General features: G+C 43.3%; 1 long non-coding RNA gene across 1 annotated transcript; it reads right to left on the bottom strand.

The window, feature by feature from the left end:
* Window positions 1–3,079: 3,079 nt before the first annotated feature.
* Window positions 3,080–3,931, bottom strand: LOC147641695 (uncharacterized). Its single transcript, XR_015268575.1, has 3 exons — window positions 3,673–3,931; window positions 3,278–3,575; window positions 3,080–3,180 (listed from the first exon to the last, which is right to left on the bottom strand). It is a non-coding gene; the product is annotated as an uncharacterized LOC147641695 (long non-coding RNA).
* Window positions 3,932–19,238: the final 15,307 nt, after the last annotated feature.

Genomic DNA, 19,238 nt, shown 5'->3' with positions numbered 1-19,238 from the left:
GCATGATTTGAGCTCTCTAGGTGCTTATTTATACATGTTTAAGTGAGTTTGTGAAGGAGGGATCGACTTGCAAGGTGATCAAGCTACTATAACGAGTGTGTAGCAACAACGATGACGACATGAGCTCTCATGTGTGCTCCATCAACAGTGATACCTATAGCAATCCCAAGCTCAAGCTATCACAAGTTAAAAGTAACATACTCCACCCGTGAATTTGTGTGCTTGCTATGGCATATTAGCTAATTAGAGCATTGTGTGCTCTTGAGTGTGGTGGGGTGAACTCCCCATGACAAAAGTGACTCCTATGCCTATGGCACAAGGGATTATTAAATAAATGGCACTATTACTGGGAATAGGTCCACTGCTTAGCCAATTACATCTTGAATGGATGTGTATTGTTTCTGTTTTAAACACTAATGAGGTTATGCAAACAAGGAAAGATTAGATTAGAAAAATCAATTCCGTTTCTAGATTGTTGATGTATTTTATGCTCGTTTTTGCATTATGTATGATTCTTTCTATTGTTATTTTGATTCTGGTCTACATTACAAGTTACCCCAAAATGGATACCTACATGCTACTTGAAGCTTAAGGCTACTACAAGAGTAACTGTTCAATGTGGATCCCTAAGAAAAAACACCCTAGCCTCACTATGCCAATTCCTGAGTCTCATCAATGTCACAAGCCCTAAAGATTCAAAATCACAAGGGGAAGAAATTTTAGATGAATCTTCAACATCATCACCCCAGCAAATCTAGATCCCTAAAAAGCACAAAGATACATAAAAAGAAACTCAAGCTCAGAGGCTTAGGACCCTTCCTATTCTCAGGGAGGTCACGGAGGACACCCTCCTTGAGATGGAGGAACAACTGGATGTAGCAGAAAGGCAAACAGAAGATGGTGGCATGGAACCTCTTCCACGAGGAGAAACAAAAGAACCCAAAGCTATAGTTGAATTTTCCATGGTTGGCTCCTTCGAGAGACGGCGTAGCAGCCTGCACAGAAGAGACAATGATCAAGTGCTTCCACAAGTTCATCCGCCACTATGATCAAGTACTGGACCCAACCGTGATAGTGATAATCAGATTCTTCAACTTGATCATCGCACTGCTAGAGGCCTTCCTTGACTAGGACCACTACCATGAAGGCACGTAGGGCTTGGCCTTTGACATCAACAAAGGGCCAATGCTCAAGCACATTTTTGGATACTATGACCGCATCATGTGGATGCCAGCCTGGCACCTACAAACTTTTGAATATATGATGGAGACGACATTTCGGAGCAGCTAGAGAGTCTTCCATCAAGCACCCCCTACTCCTTCCTAATGCCGCAACTTTATCCACACATATTTGATCTACTACCACTAGATCTAGCTAGCTTTGAGTACGGACCTGAATTAGGGAGGGGGGTATGTTAACCACTCTGGTTTCGATTACTTTTCAAGCGTGGCTACACGTATTGTACTCATCTTTTGTAATTGCACAAAGTGCTTAATGTTGTAAAAGAGACATGGGATGACCGAGCTTATGGCATGTGTAATGCTGGTCATAAGGAATAGTTGTACATAGAGCTAGGAAGACTAGTTTTGGGCCCCTTATTGTAAATAGGCGGCCGGCCATTGTAACAGTTATGTCTATGCAGGACATGATTTGCTTGCTGATGGGTGAAGAACAAGTTGATGCACCTCTTGGACATTATGTAGATGAAGAGAATGTAGAGAAAATAGCTACATATGTGAAATACGTGCCAACAATTGGCATACAAGAGGTGCAAAGTATCTTTGCTAAAACCTTATTAATAGCAGGTAAGCTATTTAGTTGCCAAAGAGATTCCAATTTGTTGAAATTAGCAATTTTATTGCAACTAATGAGGTGTTTTCTCTCGTTTAGGAAATGACCAAGGACTATTGGCACATGCAAAGAGGCTAGCACTTCAAATGAATATGTCACTTCAACAAGCAAAGGTCAATAGGGAGAATATGGCATCACATTCATGTTCACAATTTCAATCTATCCAAGATGGGTTTGGAAACTCATTACAATGTGCAAAGACACTGATTGAAGCTCGACTATCAACTACAAGGAGGCGATGAAGCCTAACCAGCTCACAAATGAGCCAGATTGACTTCTTTCCAAAGCCTCGCAAGAAGAAGAAAGTGGCTATGCAAGCTAAGCTAGATGAGGGATCTAGCCAAAATGTTGAATCTTGTACTGATTAAAAGCTACAACATGTAATAGATTCCATCTTGTTTAGTGTTCTTCGCTATTGGATTGATATCCTTAATACTTTCTAGACAAGTGTAGCAATGCTTGAAACAACACATTGTATCAGCTTCTTCATAATTTGTATTTGCTATTATGGAAGCTACACATTGTATTAGCTACTTGATCATTTGTTTTTTATACATAATTTGCTGATGCTATATGATTATTAGACAATACATAATACTCTTTGTAAACTTTGAAATAAGCAACCACATGGTTAGCAAAAAATCTTGTTCCTGATTTATACATGGCTATTAAGCTCACCCCGTAGATATGGACACATGAGCCTTTATTAGCATTTTACACTACCATTGAGTTGAGTTTTACACATGTTTAGCTAGTGCCCATAGGCAATAGAATAAGGTTATGTACATAGTTACGTAAAAAAGGGGCCTACAATGGCTGTAGAATAGCACCTGGACATCATGTATAAACAATGTAAACTGAAAATGTACTATGCAACAAAAAAGAGCATGGCATTCCATCATCTGCAATGTAACAATACAAAAAGCTTGCATAATGGAAGTATGCAGCAAAAAGAGCCGATCATTCCATAATGTCAAAACATAAGGTTCAAAGCTACATAATTTGCCTATAGAGGCAATCCTGATTACTCATTTAATAGCTCCTCACAATCACTCTGGCTCTTCAAGACTCCTGACAATTCTAGTCTTGTGTCACATCTCCACATAGCATTGCTTGCTTACTCCTCCCCAACATGTATGGTACATCCGAATGCCTTTGCCATTATCCTTGGCTTCTACAATTCTTGTGCTACCCTCTGCTTTCTTTGAAGTAGTTTTTGAGGGGGGCAAGAGGTGCATGTGTCCTCAATGATGCCTTCGTCTAGCCCTAGAGCTGTTGAGTTGCTAGCATCTGCACTTGAAATAGAGTAGCCAAGCTGAATTCTTGGACCTGCATAACAAATTAGAGTCGAGTTTGTAATTAAAGAATACAATCCAACTTTAAACTAAGAACCATAAACCATGCTAGATAAGACAATGTGCAACACCTGTGCTTGTCCGTGGAAGAGATGTTTTGAATTTGTTGCACAATTCATCCACCATGGTAGAAGTGTCGTTATGCTTTGCTATGGGGCTGTAGGGTCAGCCACCACCTCCTGTTCATGTGACTCTAACATCCCATCATGAATGTCACTTATAACCTGGGTCTCTTCAAAATCATGCAGGCCAGTTTTTGAGGGGGGCAAGAGGTGCATTTGTCCTCAATGATGCCTTTGTCTAGCCCTAGAGCTGTTGAGTTGCTAGCATCTGCACTTGAAATAGAGTAGCCAAGCTGAATTCTTGGACCTACATAACAAATTAGAGTCGAGTTTGTAATTAAAGAATACAATCCAACTTTAAACTAAGAACCATAAACCATGCTAGATAAGACAATGTGCAACACCTGTGCTTGTCCGTGGAAGAGATGTTTTGAATTTGTTACGCAATTCATCCACCATGGCAGATGTGTCGTTATGCTTTGCTATGGGGTTGTACGGTCAGCCACCTCCTGTTCATGTGACTCTAACATCCCATCATGAATGTCACTTATAGCCCGGGTCTCTTCAAAATCATGCAGGCCATCATTTGCTTTGCTAAGACTGTCCTCAAGTGACTCCTCAAAAACCTTAGCGCCTCCACTATACGCATCCATGGTATCTGCATCTTCATGATCTATTGCAAGAAGGCCAATTTTAACACATTTCTAGAAGACCCAAAAAATAGCACATTGTAAAAAGATTCATAACATTATAACAAGTATGTATTTGCAAGATTGTAGACTAAAAACATGGTAGTGTATGCAACCATTTACAGTACACACATGCAAACCTAAGGAAGACACTTCTACTGTTGGAAATCTTCCTGCCCTGTGGGCTCCTCTTGTCCCATGACATCATCTGCAAACTTTGTACCATGACACATTATGCCACCTTTAGGAGGAGTCCTAATTGTTGGTTGCACCCTATCTTTTGACCCCTCTTGCACGGCTTTGTAATTTGCCAACCCACAATCTATGTATTCAGAAATGAATGCTTCCTTATTTGTGGCCACACTATCCTTATGTAGCTCACAAGCATATTGGAGCTCTGCCCGAGATTGGATGGCCCCATCTCTTACCAAGCGGTATTGCTTCATGTATATACAGCAGCGCCTTTGTCAGCAGTGCTTCGCACGGGAGCATTCATGTACTTCATAACTTGTTCTTTTGTTGTCCCTCTATCACTAAAAATCACATCCGCGCTTGCATGTTGGTTTAACCTATGGTTATTAAAGTACTCCAAGAGCGACTAAAGTGGACTGGCTTGCCATCCTTATCCTTGCATGCTGGCTGCAAACATACAAAGCACTTCTTATATTGGCCGGAAGCTAACCTCTCACAATATCGACGCTCCTCCCACTACAACAAAAAAATGGTAATCATACAAAGCAAGTATGGTCTGGCTTGCTATCCTTATCCTTGTATGCTTCTTGTATCAGTGTTACAATATCGATGCTGCTCCCCCTGCAAACAAAAAAATAATAGTCATACACAAAGCAAGTATGGCAGAAATTGCTGATGCACACTCTTGCAAACATGTATGTAAGTTGCATATGTGTGTACACTTGCATGCAAACATACACATATGGACAAACATGTGTGCACCCTAGCTTGCTGTCTGTCACTTTTCCACAAGTTACATGCAACAAAGTTGCACATACGTGTGCCCGCACACGCACACACACACTTGGGCACAATCTTACAGTCACATGTTCCAACACACATGTATACACCGCTCACACAAATATGCAGACACATGTATGCACACTCTTGTAAACACACATGCATGTATGTAAGTTGCATATGCATGTACACTTTCATGCACGCTCTTGTAAACACACATGCATGTATGTAAACACACATGCATGTATGTAAGTTGCATATGCATGTACACTTGCATGCACACACTCACACAACCATATGGACACACATGTGTGCACACTGTTGATATCAATTTTCAGCCACAATTTGCATGTATGCGTACACTTGGATGCAATCTTACAATCACGTCCCTAAACGCACACATACAACACAACACATGCTAATAAACATGTAGCCAAGCGTTTGTGAACACACCGCTCACACACTTGGACACAATCTTACACTAACATCTTCCAACACACATCTACATACCACTCACACAAATATGGAGACACGTGGGCACACAAACACACCATTCTTACACACATGCATACGCCGTCCTACTCTCTCTCTCTCTCTCTCTCTCTCTCTCTCTCTCTCTCTCTTTGTATTGTAAATGACACGCATAGACACAAACCCACAAAAAAAAACCTTACACTCACATTCCTAAACACAGAAACACTACACACATTCCTAAACACAGAAACACTACACACATGTGTGCATGATATTGTTATCACCAATTTACCCATAGATACCGATACACTCTTGCACTCACGTAAGTAAACACATATGGAAACACATTTTTTCACCCCTCTTACAATTTTTGTTGCACACAAATAGGCGCGTGCGAACACACACACATAGACACGCATGTACACTTTGTTCAGCCAAATATGCATGCCAAAAATAGCCCTCTTGACACACACACACACACACACACACACACACACACACACACCATATTTCAAACATGTTGCAAGCTTTTAAAATGGAAAAAGCATGGAACAAAAAATCATGCCTGACATTGGAAATCCCTGGGAACAAGAAAGCATGGAACAAGCTAGAAAATCGAAGCTTGACTCACATCTTGCTCCCGTCAATAATTGTATACAAGGCTTCATGAGTCTTCGAGTTATCTATCGGGTTGCTTGCTCGTTCGAAAGCTTGGTGGGTATCACAAGATTGCGAAGAAGATGCTCCTTGCCCTCTTTGAACTCCAAGGATGTGGCACGGCTGATACCATGGTGAATTGCCCTGCTTCTTCTTCACCTTCAATTCCCCAAGGCCCTTCTTGATCTACCTCCTCCCATGAATCAGAACCCTCTTCCTCTTCCCCCCCTCATGCTTTTCAAAATGCCCAAACCTTCTTTCAAGAAAGCCCTCCTCCTCTTCTATGCAGCTAGACCCAGAATCAAAAGAGATCTCAACAATTTCCTCAACCCTAAATGCCCTTTCCATCCCTGGGGAGCAGGCAAGAAAGCAGCACCGAAAACATTTCGAGTCCATGCCATGGTGAGAGAAAAGCAAAGGGGGGGTTTCAAATTTCATGAGCGAGTGTGGGTGGGCCCTTTCCTGTTCTTGGCACACTACAAAGGTGGCACTTAGCACTGCACAGGAAACAGGTGGTGCTTCTTCTTGCTGCATAGGCGACTGACTGTTGGCAGCAAATAGTGCTGCACACAGGCTGCAAATTGACGATACTTGGTCATCATTATACTTGCATGCATCGTGTTTGCATGTGCATAGCCACATGTGACGAGGCTTTGGAATTTCTAAATTCCAATGGATGCGAGCTCTTATGTGGGGAAGAGGGCATTCACACACCATTGCCACAATGACATCCCATATTTTGCAGCTCCTTTTTGAACTTTGTCATGAATTAGAGAAGATTTTTTTTTAACATCACCTTGTGGGGTTATCTCAATGACTAGGAAGGGTCTTAAGCCTCTGAGCTTGAGTTTCTTTTTATGTATCTTTGTGCTAAATAGGAGGACCATGTCACCCTCATTCATTTTATCTTTTAGCTAGTCGTTGAACCATTGTTTACGCCTTAGCTTTTCAACAATCATGCTGTATACAGCGAAGGCGTGTTTTATCAAGATTTTCAAGCTCAAAAAGGTGACAACCTAAGACGTTTCCTATGAGCTTCTCTTGTACTGCGATGCGTAAGTTGGGGACCAAGAACTCCATTGGCATGACCGCTTCAGTGCCATAAGTCAAACTGAAGGTGGTGGCATTGGGGACTGCCTTGTAGGATGTTCTATAAGCCGAAAGTACTACCCAGCAAACAACTTTTGTCCCAATCGTGGTCGCACAGCTGGCCTCCACAATTTTAGTTTTAGAATGACACACAAAACCTTGTTCATGCTCTCAGCTTGGCCATTCTCTTGAGGGTAATAGGGGGATGACTTTTTGTGAGTAACGAAGAACTCTTATAAGAGGAATTGGATTACCTCATTAATGAAATGTGTTCCATTATCACTCACAAGCTCCAGAGGGCAACCAAAGCGTGTGATGATTGATTCATAAAGGAATTTGGCAGTTGATTGTGCATCAACTTTACGGGTAGCGGTAGCCCAAGCGTCAACCCACTTAGTGTAATAGTCCATGGGACAGCAATTATATATCTAGCTTGAGTGTATCTGGTGCTGGATTGATGGGTCCAATGAAATCAATCCCCCATTTTTTAAATGGTTGCAAGGACACTACAAGGTTCAGGGGCATGTTGTCCTTAAAGCGGGGAATTGCCACACGTTGGCACTCATCACACCACTTGACATATTCTGTTGCATCCGCCACATTAAGGTGGGCCACCATAACCCAGCTGTGAGGACTTTGCATGCCATGAACCTGCTGCAAAGTGCCCACCAGCACAGGCAAAGTGAGCATGTTCTAGAAGGAAGACATATTCATCTTCACGAACACGTCATAGAATCTTGTCTTTTCCTACCTATAGAGTTGACCTGTAATGAGTTGGTAGGGCGCTGCTTGTTTAATTAGGCAACGAGCATGGTCCTTGTTTAGGAGGGGATCCACTGGTAAGCCATTGGCTAAAAAGTGTGCTACCTCCTCGCCCCACTCAAGAATTAAGCATAGTTGGAATAGGGTAGCATCTGGTAAATCATCTTCTACTCCCATGGGTGGCTCGTCGTGTTAGGGATCCTTTACATATGTGGTCTATCAAAATATCGTGAGAGCCTTTCCTCACTGTAACGGTGAAGTCAAACTCAAGCAATATAAGAAGCCACTTGGGATTTCACCTGTCGTACAGGGTTTATTTACCAGGTATAGAAGAGCTTAATGGTCCACAAAGAAAATGAATTTAGTCAACCCAGAAGATAATGGTGAAATTTCTCAACGGTGTAGGCCATGGCTAACCCTTCTCTTTTGGTTGTGGTATAATTTCTATCAGCTTCATTGAGTTGGTAGCTGGCAAAGCTAATGGGGAAGTCCATCTTGTGTTCACCCGGTTGGGCCAGCACACACATCCAACAGCAAAAGCAGAGGCATCGATGTGGACATGAAAGATAATGTCCTAGTTGGGGGACCTGAGAATTGGAGCGCTTGCCAAGGCTTTCGTGAGAGTTGTATAGGCCTGTTGGCATTCCTTTGTCCACTCAAAAATGATCAAGAGTCCATAAAGAGGTTTAGCTATATCAACATACATAAAAATAAATCACCGATAGTAGCCGACATGTCCCTTAAAGTTAGTGGGTGAGGGTAGATCAAGGATGAGACACACTTTGCTATCATCTGTGGAGATTCCTTGCCTGGAGACAATGTGTCCCAGGTTCACTCCGTCTAACCCAAAACTGACATTTGAGCGGGTTTAATGAGATGCGATATAGCCTGCATCTTTCTAACACCTTATGCAAATAGTTAAGGTGTGCCTTCCATGAGGAGTTGACACAAAGGTCATCCATAAAGACCTCAAGGAATTTTCGAAGATATTCCTTATAGGCCATGCACATTAAATGTTGGAAGGTGTCGGGGCATTGGTCAGCCTGAAGGGCATGACACAGTATGCATAAGTGTCCCATTCGCGGTGGTGAAGGCTATTTTGTGTTGATCCTTTGGGTCGATCAACACCTAGTTGTAACCTGAGAATCCATCAAGGAAGCTGTAGGCTTCCTTTCCCGCTACTCGTTCTAGCACATGTTTAGTGAAGGATAAGGGGTAATGATCCCTTTTATGATGGTGGCATTGACCTTTTTGAGGTATGCACTCTTACCTTCCCGTTCTTCTTGGGCACTATCACAATGGGTGATACCCATTATGTATGTTCTATTTCATAGATGAATCTGCATTAATGAGTCTATCAATCTCTTCTCAGACCATCTTGGATCATTTTGGGTTCATAGGATATGCCCTTTGTTTGACAGGCCTTGCTCAATCAATCGGGATGGTGTGCTTGACTACTTCAAGGGGTACACCTTTCATTTTCGTGTACTTCTAGGCGAAGAAATCCTAGAAGTTTGTAAGCAGAGCAATGAGCTCGGTCTCTTCCTCTATAGAGAGGTCTTCTCTATGTATACTGGCCTCAGGTCTTTGATTGGGCCTACCAGGTTAATTTCTTTAACCTTGGCTGGACCATCATATGAGGTCCCTGGTTTTCCATTATGAGACCTTTGGGCCGAGTCATATTGGACAAATTTGTCGGCCATCTGAAAGGTCTTGAGATGTTTGGACACCTGTTCGGTCTCTTATTCCCTAAATGCTTTCTTCTTACACTAGCCTTTTGGCTTTTTTTTCTGCTAGCACTAACTTTTTATTGCATGCTTTGTGTGCAAACTGGCAAAGCTTTTCTGGTTTTGGTTTGGGATCGATGGTATCCATTGGCTTTGGGGGGTCATGTGGACCACAAGGGAGCTACTAGCAAAATCCTTTTGCCATATTTATATTTTGTTGAAGTGGTCATGTGCTTCAATAACCCCAACATACTTTAGCCAGTGTCTAAATCATCTCGAAAGACATATCATTCTGGCCTGGGGAATCCATCAGGCTTGTGAGTCCTGTGGGAGCATGTGTCCCCCTTGATGGTTCTGCTCTAATGGCCTGTTTAAGTTCCTGGGTGTGTGGCAACACTAGGCAGGTATGCTGAGCTAAGCATGTATAGATATGTGATCTCCTACTCATCTACCATAGCAAACCTCGTGCCGGTGCATCTAGGTAGAATCTCTAGGGTGGCAAGGATATGCATCCAATTCTCGGAGTCTTCTAGCTTCAGAAGAGGTGCACATTCCTCACTATCCTTTTCATCATCAAGGGTCGTGTGGCACGTTTGACACAAATGGACTGCAGTGGATCGATTTGTGGTTTCTAATTCCTCTGCAAAGGGTCTTCCACTCATTGGGTGTACCTTCCACATGCGTAGGTTGATCTTTACTGCTTGATCCTTTCTTCGAATGTAAATGTGGCCGGTATCCCACATCTTGCATTCTCTCATGAATGGTTGCCCAAGGATGCAGTCATAAGAAACGGGTTGACATCCAAAGTTTATCACCACAAAGGTGTGGTGGTAAGTGGTTCCAAGGATATTTATCTTCAAATCCTTCAATAGGCAAATGGGTCTAGCTGTGGCTCCATCAACGAGTTTGACTAGCAATGTGATGTCATCCATGGCAGGTGCTCCCTATTTTCCTAGCATTGTTTTGTCACAATGCTCATTCCTCCTCCCCCATTCAGGATTGCTATGACCTATAGGCCATCAAAGGTTATTGGCAAATCCGCATTCAATTCGTCTCCTTCGAAGTACTGTCCAAGCTTATTTGCTCGAACAGTGGGGGTGCGAGTGATTTCGTGGGGTATAACAAGTTCATCTTCCTCAGACTCATTAGAGCTGTTTGGCTCCATAGATTTTTGCATGCCTGCCCCTAGGCATCCCTCCATCTAGTCCTTTAGATCTTTCCATAAGCTTGGGCTATCTTGAAACAAGGTGCCGATAGGGATCTGGATCTGAGAGGAAAGGAAGGAAGAGAGACTAGCAATGTCTTTAGGAGTGGAGACTTCCATGAGGAAGGTTGATTTGGCTTAATCTTAAGCTCTTATGTGTGTATGGGATGTGGATAGGAATTTATGTATCTATTCTTTTAAGGTGCTCATCCCCCAGATCTTTGAGATATTCGGCTACCTAGTCTCCCTGGTGGGGGGTAGCTGCTGCAGTGGGTTCTACTACTTCTGTTGGCCTCTTTGGGGGTGATTGGTCTGGGAGCTCTCTCGAATATACATGATCTTCTTCAATAGGTCTCACATTGGAGACCGATGGACATGGCTCAAGGTAGGAAATAGGAGGCTCATCTTCTATTTGTGCTTGGCAGTCCTCCCTAACCAATGCTTAGTAGTCTTTCTTTCTCCTCTACGGGGTTAGGATATTCAAAAAGCTTTTTCAGTAGCTGATTAGCATCAATCGATTCCCAGGCTCAGGTGGCTAAGCATAGTAGGTCTTTCTCTTTTGATGAAGAGGTTTATGCATGTGTTGTCGTGCCATCTTCCGAACCAATTTTGATAACTACCCGGCAATCTCCCTTGCCAATCTTCGTGGTTTTCTTCTTTGAGTGTCTAGTCTCACTCGTGCTTGTTCAGGGACATTCTTTGAGGATAAGAGCTTGGCTTGTCCCGGTCTCATGAGGTAGATGCCTCTACTGCTTTGCAGAGCATGAGCTGTGGCTCTTTGTCTAGTTTGTAATCGGGTTACAGCGTTGAGAGGGACCGTGTGGATGAAGTCGTCTCTTACACTTAGCATGTTAATGTTGGCACTCGGATTAGCTTCATGAACCTTCCCCATTGTTCCAAGTCTTAGCAGACAATATTTATACATATGGTCAATTCCACACCCAACACATACTGGGGTGAATGCGGGAGCACCTACCAAGGTACTCACCATCCCTTTCTTGATAGGACACTTAGGCACTCGATAAGGCCCTGCGCAATGGTAGCATTGCATAGGTGGTCATTTCACCATGGTATTCATGTCTCTAGCCCATGGCATTGGGGTAGCTATGTACACTGAGTACATTTGGTCTCCCTCCATAACATAGTGGCTTAGAATTTGAGGGGGTGGGCTTGTTGGTTCAAGGGTTTCATAGGTAGGAACTTCTAGAATTTCCCCCTCATCCCCTTCTTTGAAGATTTCTGTTAGGGTTAGCTGATGAACTGGTGTGATTTGTGGTGGCAATGGGGGTTGAGGTGGGAGAACCGGGGATGGTAAGGGCATTTCAGGTATCCTAAGGATTCCTCTTTGGGCCACTTCTTGGCATGGTTGAGGTGCATTATGGAGAGCAAGTGTTGGCAAAAAGCCAGCGGTTTTCTTGGGATGGCTAGCAAGGCCTTAGGTAGAGCGCAGGCTTAAGCTGCCCTCTTGATAGCAGTTCGTAACTTCGTGATTGCCCCATATTTGGTAATATTTGCAATAAAGGTTTGGACGGGGTTGCAAATGTGGACCCTCCGTGCTGGTATGGTTAGCTTGACAGATCGGGCACCATACAAGCTCCCTCTTCAGATAGAGATGGGGTTGGCTGACCCGATCTTGACCTTGACTAGTTCTCCAATGTTGGGTCATCTACTGCATTAATGCAGCGGCGGCCAACTGCTCAAATTGTTTTCTAGATGTGGACTCGTTTCTTTTTCCATCATATTTCGTACTAGTGGCCTTGAATGAGGTTTCTGCTGATGTACCCTCATGGAGTTCTCGAGAACATGTTTCCTTGAAGTTTTCCTCAAAGTCCATAGCACTCCTACAACATTGCTCAAAGGAGGTATGGGCCAAGGCATACGATGAATTATGCAAGGGTACGTCATCCAGACCTTCCAAGAATCTCCCAATTAGTCTTTCATCTCTTAAACTTGTCTCTGGCACTGCAACAGCGAGAGTGGAGATATCTGACTCTATTGATATACTCTCAGATGGTTTCACTATCCCTTTGCTTGACATTGTGTAACTGTTCCACCAGACTCCATCTGGTACCTTGGTGAGAATATCCTACCTTAAAGGCCTCTTTCAAGGATTTAAAGGTGGCCTTGTCCTCAGCTTTCAGGGACCTAAACCATTAGCCTGTTTTACCGTCTAGGGTGTGTTGGGATTGGTAATGCCAAATTGTTGGGGGTAAGAAGTGAGTTAATATAATTGATTGGAGAGATTTTATGCACACACCCAAGTTTACATTGAGGAGGGGTGTTGAAATGTGCAATGTAAAATGAATGGGTTATTTGGTTGAGTGTATGAACGCACCCTAGAGGTTCAAGATACTGTGGCAAGATAAGAATGCCACATGTATAGTGTGTGAGTGTTGACCAAAATAATGGAAAAGGGAGTGCCACATGGATGATGATGTGTAAAGTGGAATAAGGCTAGAGGGCTTATATCATTGTATGCTTCATTATGAATGCAATAGAGCAATAGAATCGAGTGTTGAGTGTGCATTCTCTCTCTCTCTCTCTCTCTCTCTCTCTCTCTCTCTCTCTCTCTCTCTTACGGAGTTTTTAGTGTGGTTTAATCCACCTTAATTATGTTGCTTAATCTATGTCTATCACCATGATCAATCCCATTTTAGGATTCTTTCACATGGTATCAGAGCTTGGGTGGGCTCTTGGTCATGGTGAATATTTATGTATAGTTTTTTCTTGGTTATGAGTTCTCTGGTTAAGCATTATTTTTAGTTATTGTGGGAAAAACATTATGCACACTCATATTATCATTTGGATTTACATTTGTGAGGATTTGAGAGAGATTTGGAGATGCCATTCTCAAGTTTGAGAGGAGATTTGCAAACAAGGAGGTTGCATAGAAGCTGCCTAAGAGAGTTGCAAATTGGAGTTTTACAACATGGAGAGCCTGCTCATCATCAAAGAAGCTGAAAATGGAGATTTTAGCAAGTATGAAGACTATGGAGTCTTCGGTGTCATCAAGGAAGCTGTCAAGGAGATTTGTGAAGGTATTTTGGTGTTTTTGCCTCCAATTTGGTGTTTAAGCATGGAAGAATGCTCGTATTTGAAAAGGGTTGCCATGTTGGGATTTGTGAATCCTATGGTTCTTTGCACTTGGGCAAAGAGCATGTGTGGAGGTGCATGCTTGTCAAGATGATGGCAAGTGAGATGGTGGACTCAATGGAGTTCACATGTGTGTGCATCAAGAATAGGATGCACTTGTGAATGTTGCTCAAGGAGATGAGCAAAGTGGTGATGGCCTGATTTGCAGCTCATGTTGGAGCATGTTGTAAGGGCATGGCTTGTGGAATCACTCATGCAAGAAGGGCAAGTGGTGATGGAAGCGACTAGGTCTTTCACATAAGTGTTTTGCACCTTGGAGGCTTCTTGGAATAGAGAAGCAAATGGAAAGCACCTTTGATTGCATGCAAGATGGTAGCATGCATGTAGATCTCATTGTGGAGATTCTAATGGTGGCCATACAATGGCTACAATAACCTCATGAAAGAGGTTAAGGAGACAAAGAGTTGTAACTAAAAGAAGTTACATAAATAGAGAGCTTGGACATCAAGCCGGCAAGTGCCAATGCATCCAAGTTTGTGTTAGAGAAGTCTTACACATTCAACAACAAAAAGAGGTGATGCAGACACAAAAAGGCAAGTTGTGGAAGAGAAGAGCCATAGCAGGGATAGTTGGAATAAACAACAAGCAGCGAACCAGCAGTCCATAAGCTAAAAGGAGAGCAAACTCATAGAAGAGCGCAATAGTAAGTAGCAAAGAAAGGAAAGGATCAGAAGAATCGATTCAAATCCAAGATCAGGTCGCAGGAACATTAAAGTCACCACCATGAAAGCTAGGATGAGCTTGAGAAATATGAGAAGCAACATCCAATGGCAGACATGGGACTGGTATTCTGAGGGAGATTTACTTGTGAATGGGACTTTCTTTGGCACTAGAGCCTCTTCAAACTGTGAGAAAGCAGCATTAGTAGGGCCGAATCCATCATCTTTGAGAAGGGTAGTCGGAGGTAGCTCGCAGCTCGAGCACTAGGGCAGTAGCACTCCCTTAGCAGGCCGTCTCCAACAATAACCTGACAGTCCACTAGTGCAGTTCATCTCACATGAGTACAAAAAAGGTGTAGCTCCATCATTCTCATGAGAGTGGTAGGATGGTGAGGAGCAGAGAAAAAGAAGAAGACGTTGCCGCTAGCTCCTCTACGCGGCAACTCAACATATACAAGTGCCTTATCAAGATCGAGAAAAAAAAGATAAGGTTTCATGGCCATTGGTTTTCGGGAAAAATAGTCTAAGGGTTTGACACTTTCAAAAGTGTAATAAGCTAATATTCACGTGCTTGATTGAATCATATCAATGCTCCTTGATTTAAATATTTTGTGGGGGTTAAATGAAGTTCTATGCAATGTGTGTGCCCATAGAGAGGCATGTTAACATTCTCGTGTGGTCATAGAAACCACGATGATGGAAAAGGCACTGCAAGGAGGTGGCTTGGAAACCACGATGATGGAAAAGGTGTTGCAAGGAGGTGGCTTGGAAACATCACAAAAAAAATAGCATCATCATCGACTCTGCATCTTGGTGGACATGTAGAATCACCATGCAAATTTTTGGTGGCCATGTTGAGCTGACATTTCTTTTGACGGGTTAAGTGAAGCCCGAAATTTGGTGCTCACACATGATGTGGCATGGAATGGCCAAGAGAGCCATAGTTTGGTGTTTGTGCCCAATTGAGGCATTGATGTATTGTTTGTGGGTGCCCAACCCCTACTTTTATGCATAAAAATGATGTAACTCTCACCCAAACTATAAGGGTTCCCCTGCCGCCCGAGCCCACGAGTGCTTAAAATGGTTTGTAATGTGGTGTGAGTTGAGTTGTGCACACATAGGCGTCGCACTTTATGGGTTGGTTCCTTTTCGCAGGCACGTGGGTGTCCTAAAAGCACTTGGGTGGTTCCGCCCGAGCAAATTGGTGCTCGAAACGGACTTGAGGTGTCTTGGTTGGCTAGATACACGCACATATACGTGTTGAACACTCCAATTTGCATTGAGGGGGAGTGTTGAGATTGGCAATGCCAAATTGTTAGGGGTGAGAAGTGAGTTGATAAAATTGATTGGAGAGATTTTATGTACACACCCAAGTTTACATTGAGGAGGGGTGTTGAAATGTGCAATGTAAAATGAATGGGTTATTTAGTTGAGTATGTGAACGCACCCTAGAGGTGCAAGATATTATGGTAAGATAAGAATGCCACATGTATGGTGTGTGAGTGTTGACCAAAAGAGTCGAAAAGGGAGTGCCACATGGATGATGATGTGTAAAGTGAGATAAGGCTAGAGGGCCTATATCATTGTATGGTTCATTGTGAAAGCAATAGAGCAATAAAATTGTGTGTTGAGTGTGCATTCTCTCTCTCTCTCTCTCTCTCTCTCTCTCTCTCTCTCTCTCTCTCTCTCTCTCATGGAGTTTTTAGTGTGGTTTAATCCACCTTAATTATGCTGCTTAATCTATGTCTATCACCATGATCAATCCCATTTTAGGATTGTTTCACAGGGTGAGACCAAAGGCACTCACCTTAACTTGATCTTCTACGTGGCCAAAAGCTTCACAAATTTAGTTGAACATATCCAAATGTGGGATAGGGTCTCCAGCCCCATCAAATTTAGTGATCAGCTTTGAGATGTTTGCAGGTTTGTTCTGCTCTAATATGGGTGCAAGTGCAGGTTGCACTAGTGTTGGGGGCGTGATGCCCGTAGCCACCCCCCTCCCTATTTCCATAGCTAATCTTAACATTTCTAGGGTTATCCCCTGCCATGGTTGGAGTGGGTGTAGGTTGAGGAATGTTTGGAGGAGGAGCAGGGCCAAGAGGATAATATACCATTGGAGGCCCTTGTCTTATAGGTGTGTTAGATTGTGTCCCTTGTGGTCCCACGTGGTACCCAGCGTATGCTCCCTATGGTGGGTATCGTTGTTTGATATACAAGCGGACTAGGCTGATGTGATGGGCCTAGGTAGACCCTTTGAAGTTTCTACTCCTTGAGAAGATGGACTTGGCCCTAGGTTTTGTACAAGTCTTTGGGCTCTGTAAGAATTAGCCACCCTTGAGACGAGCATGGCTCTCCAGATTGGTGGTTCAGTCTGGGTCTGATGGCATTTGCTCTGCCCTATTTCTGCTCTAGGATCTAGAGACGACGTTGTGTGAAGATTTTTTAAAACCCCAAACTCAACTTGTACATGTGTACATGAGTGATGTTCCGTATTGTGGTAAAGTCATGGGAGCACTCATTGACTCAGTGTGGGCGTCATGGATGTGTGGTTATATGTGGCAATCAAGGTTTAGGCTTTGATGGAAGTGTATGTGCAAGGAAAATGATGAGATCTTGGAAGCATAGACTTGTCCAGAGCATGGTCTGCTTAAGATGGTGTCAGTCATTCGGTTGCTCTGTATGTGTGCGTGTCCCAAAAATAAAAATGGGTACTTGTAAATTGTATTCGAAAATGTTCAAGTGCATGGGGGCAATTAGTTGTTGGAGGTGCCAATTTAATGTGTGTATGAGGGGTGAAAATGTCCAAGATTAAAAGGAAGCATGTGGAAGGGTGATGTGGCTGTGCATGGCTACGTGTGTGCATGAGCTGGTTCTGGAAGGGGAAAGGAAAAGAAGGTGATGGGCATGTGAATGGCGGGGGAGAGATGGCGCATGGAGCATTCGACAGAAGGGAGGATGCCGATTCGGGCCGTGGGTGGCGGGTTTTTCCAGAGCGGAAGGAGTAGAACGGAGAGGAGAGCGAGCAGCTGGAAGAGATTCGAGGAGGGCTGAACAAAGCAGAACAACAGAGAGGAGGAGAGGAAGGCATACGGAAGAGAGGTGATTGGAATGCATAGCAGGTGGCAGCAGAAGAAGAGGAGAGGATGTCGATGGGCTAGCGAACTGCAAAAATGAAGAAGGTGATGAAGGGGAGCATTGGAGACGGGGGAGTTGTTGCTGCTGTGAGCTTGTGTGTCGGGCTAGCTGAATCCTGAGAGGTGATCCAGAGAAGGCTTGGGCATGGGTGCTAGATGAAGATGGTTCTGAGGACGTAATGGATGTTCAACTCTGTAAAGATGAAATCTTGTATTGAAATAAAGTTTTGTACTTACTCTTGGGTCTGGTGTTCTGGGTGTGTTTGTATCAGTGTGTGGAAGTGTGACACTCTGTAAAGGCATATATAGCTATACCGCTTCCATGTCATCAATGTGGGCTCACTTTCTTGTGGATGGTCCATACCTCTCGCCCTAGGTTGCGGTTCTTCCGATTGTGTGTTTCCCATGGTAAAATTGTGAAGCCTCGAAGCAAGGCTTCTCTGTGAATGTGTGGGAGAGGTAGGACTTGCTCTTGGATAGGTGATCTCTCTATACACTGAGGTTCGGACTCTCTTGTCTCGAGGTAAGGAGTTTCTCGTCCCGTACTAGGATAGTATTCACTCTCACTAGTGCTGTCAAAGATGAGCACCATTTGGCTCCATGTGATATACCGATGGGTTTGACCTTATAAGCGAGGGAGCTCTGGGAGAGTTCAGGTTGTCAAAAAGAGGGTTGTTTCACACCAATTTACCCGAGAATAGGTGCATGGGAATGTGGAACTATTGTGTAGAACCCCCCTTGAGAAGTTTTTTTTTTAATGGAACGACCGTATACTTTGGGATGGTATGAGCGTACGCTTTCTAGATATCAAGGGAACGAGTGTACACTTCTCAGAGAGCAAATGGCACGTACGTTTGCTATAGACATGACAAGTGATACAAGCATATGGCACAAATGGAACAACCGCACACTTTTTGAAGCTAGGAAAAGAGAGAATGGCATGGGAGTGGCAAAACTAACACAATCATTAGCAAACACAATGAATGCTTTGGAATGGGTGTACCCTTTGGGAAGGAACAGTTGTGGCATAGAAGGAATAGCCAAAGAAAAAATGGAATGGCCATGGCACTGTCAAATTCAAACATTTTTTCAAATTTTTCAAGGGATTTTAGGGAATTTAAGGTTGCAGGTCTGACAGCCACCCACTATATTCCTTCACAATGCAATTATACCTACTTGGTTGAATGCAATTGAATGCTCTTTATGCCCACTTAATGTAATTATTCCATTTTTAATGCAAACTACCACATTCAAGAATGGAGATCTTCCTAGATTTGGCTAGAGAGAATGGAACGGGCATGGCACAAGTGCCTCAGACGTGGCCTGTAAAAGGAACGGTCGTTCGCTTCTCAAACTTACCTGCAGAATGTGATTTCCATCTTGTTTTTCCCTCAAATTCTGGCAATTTTAGGTATCTTCCCACTATTTTTTGGGTTTTTTATTTAATAGA

Source organism: Cibotium barometz, chromosome 1 (genome assembly GCF_041138505.1).
Source record: "Cibotium barometz isolate CiBa-2024 chromosome 1, ASM4113850v1, whole genome shotgun sequence".
Taxonomy (NCBI): domain Eukaryota; kingdom Viridiplantae; phylum Streptophyta; class Polypodiopsida; order Cyatheales; family Cibotiaceae; genus Cibotium; species Cibotium barometz.
Note: the sequence above shows the minus strand (reverse complement) of the source record. Positions and strands in the feature narration are given on the sequence as shown.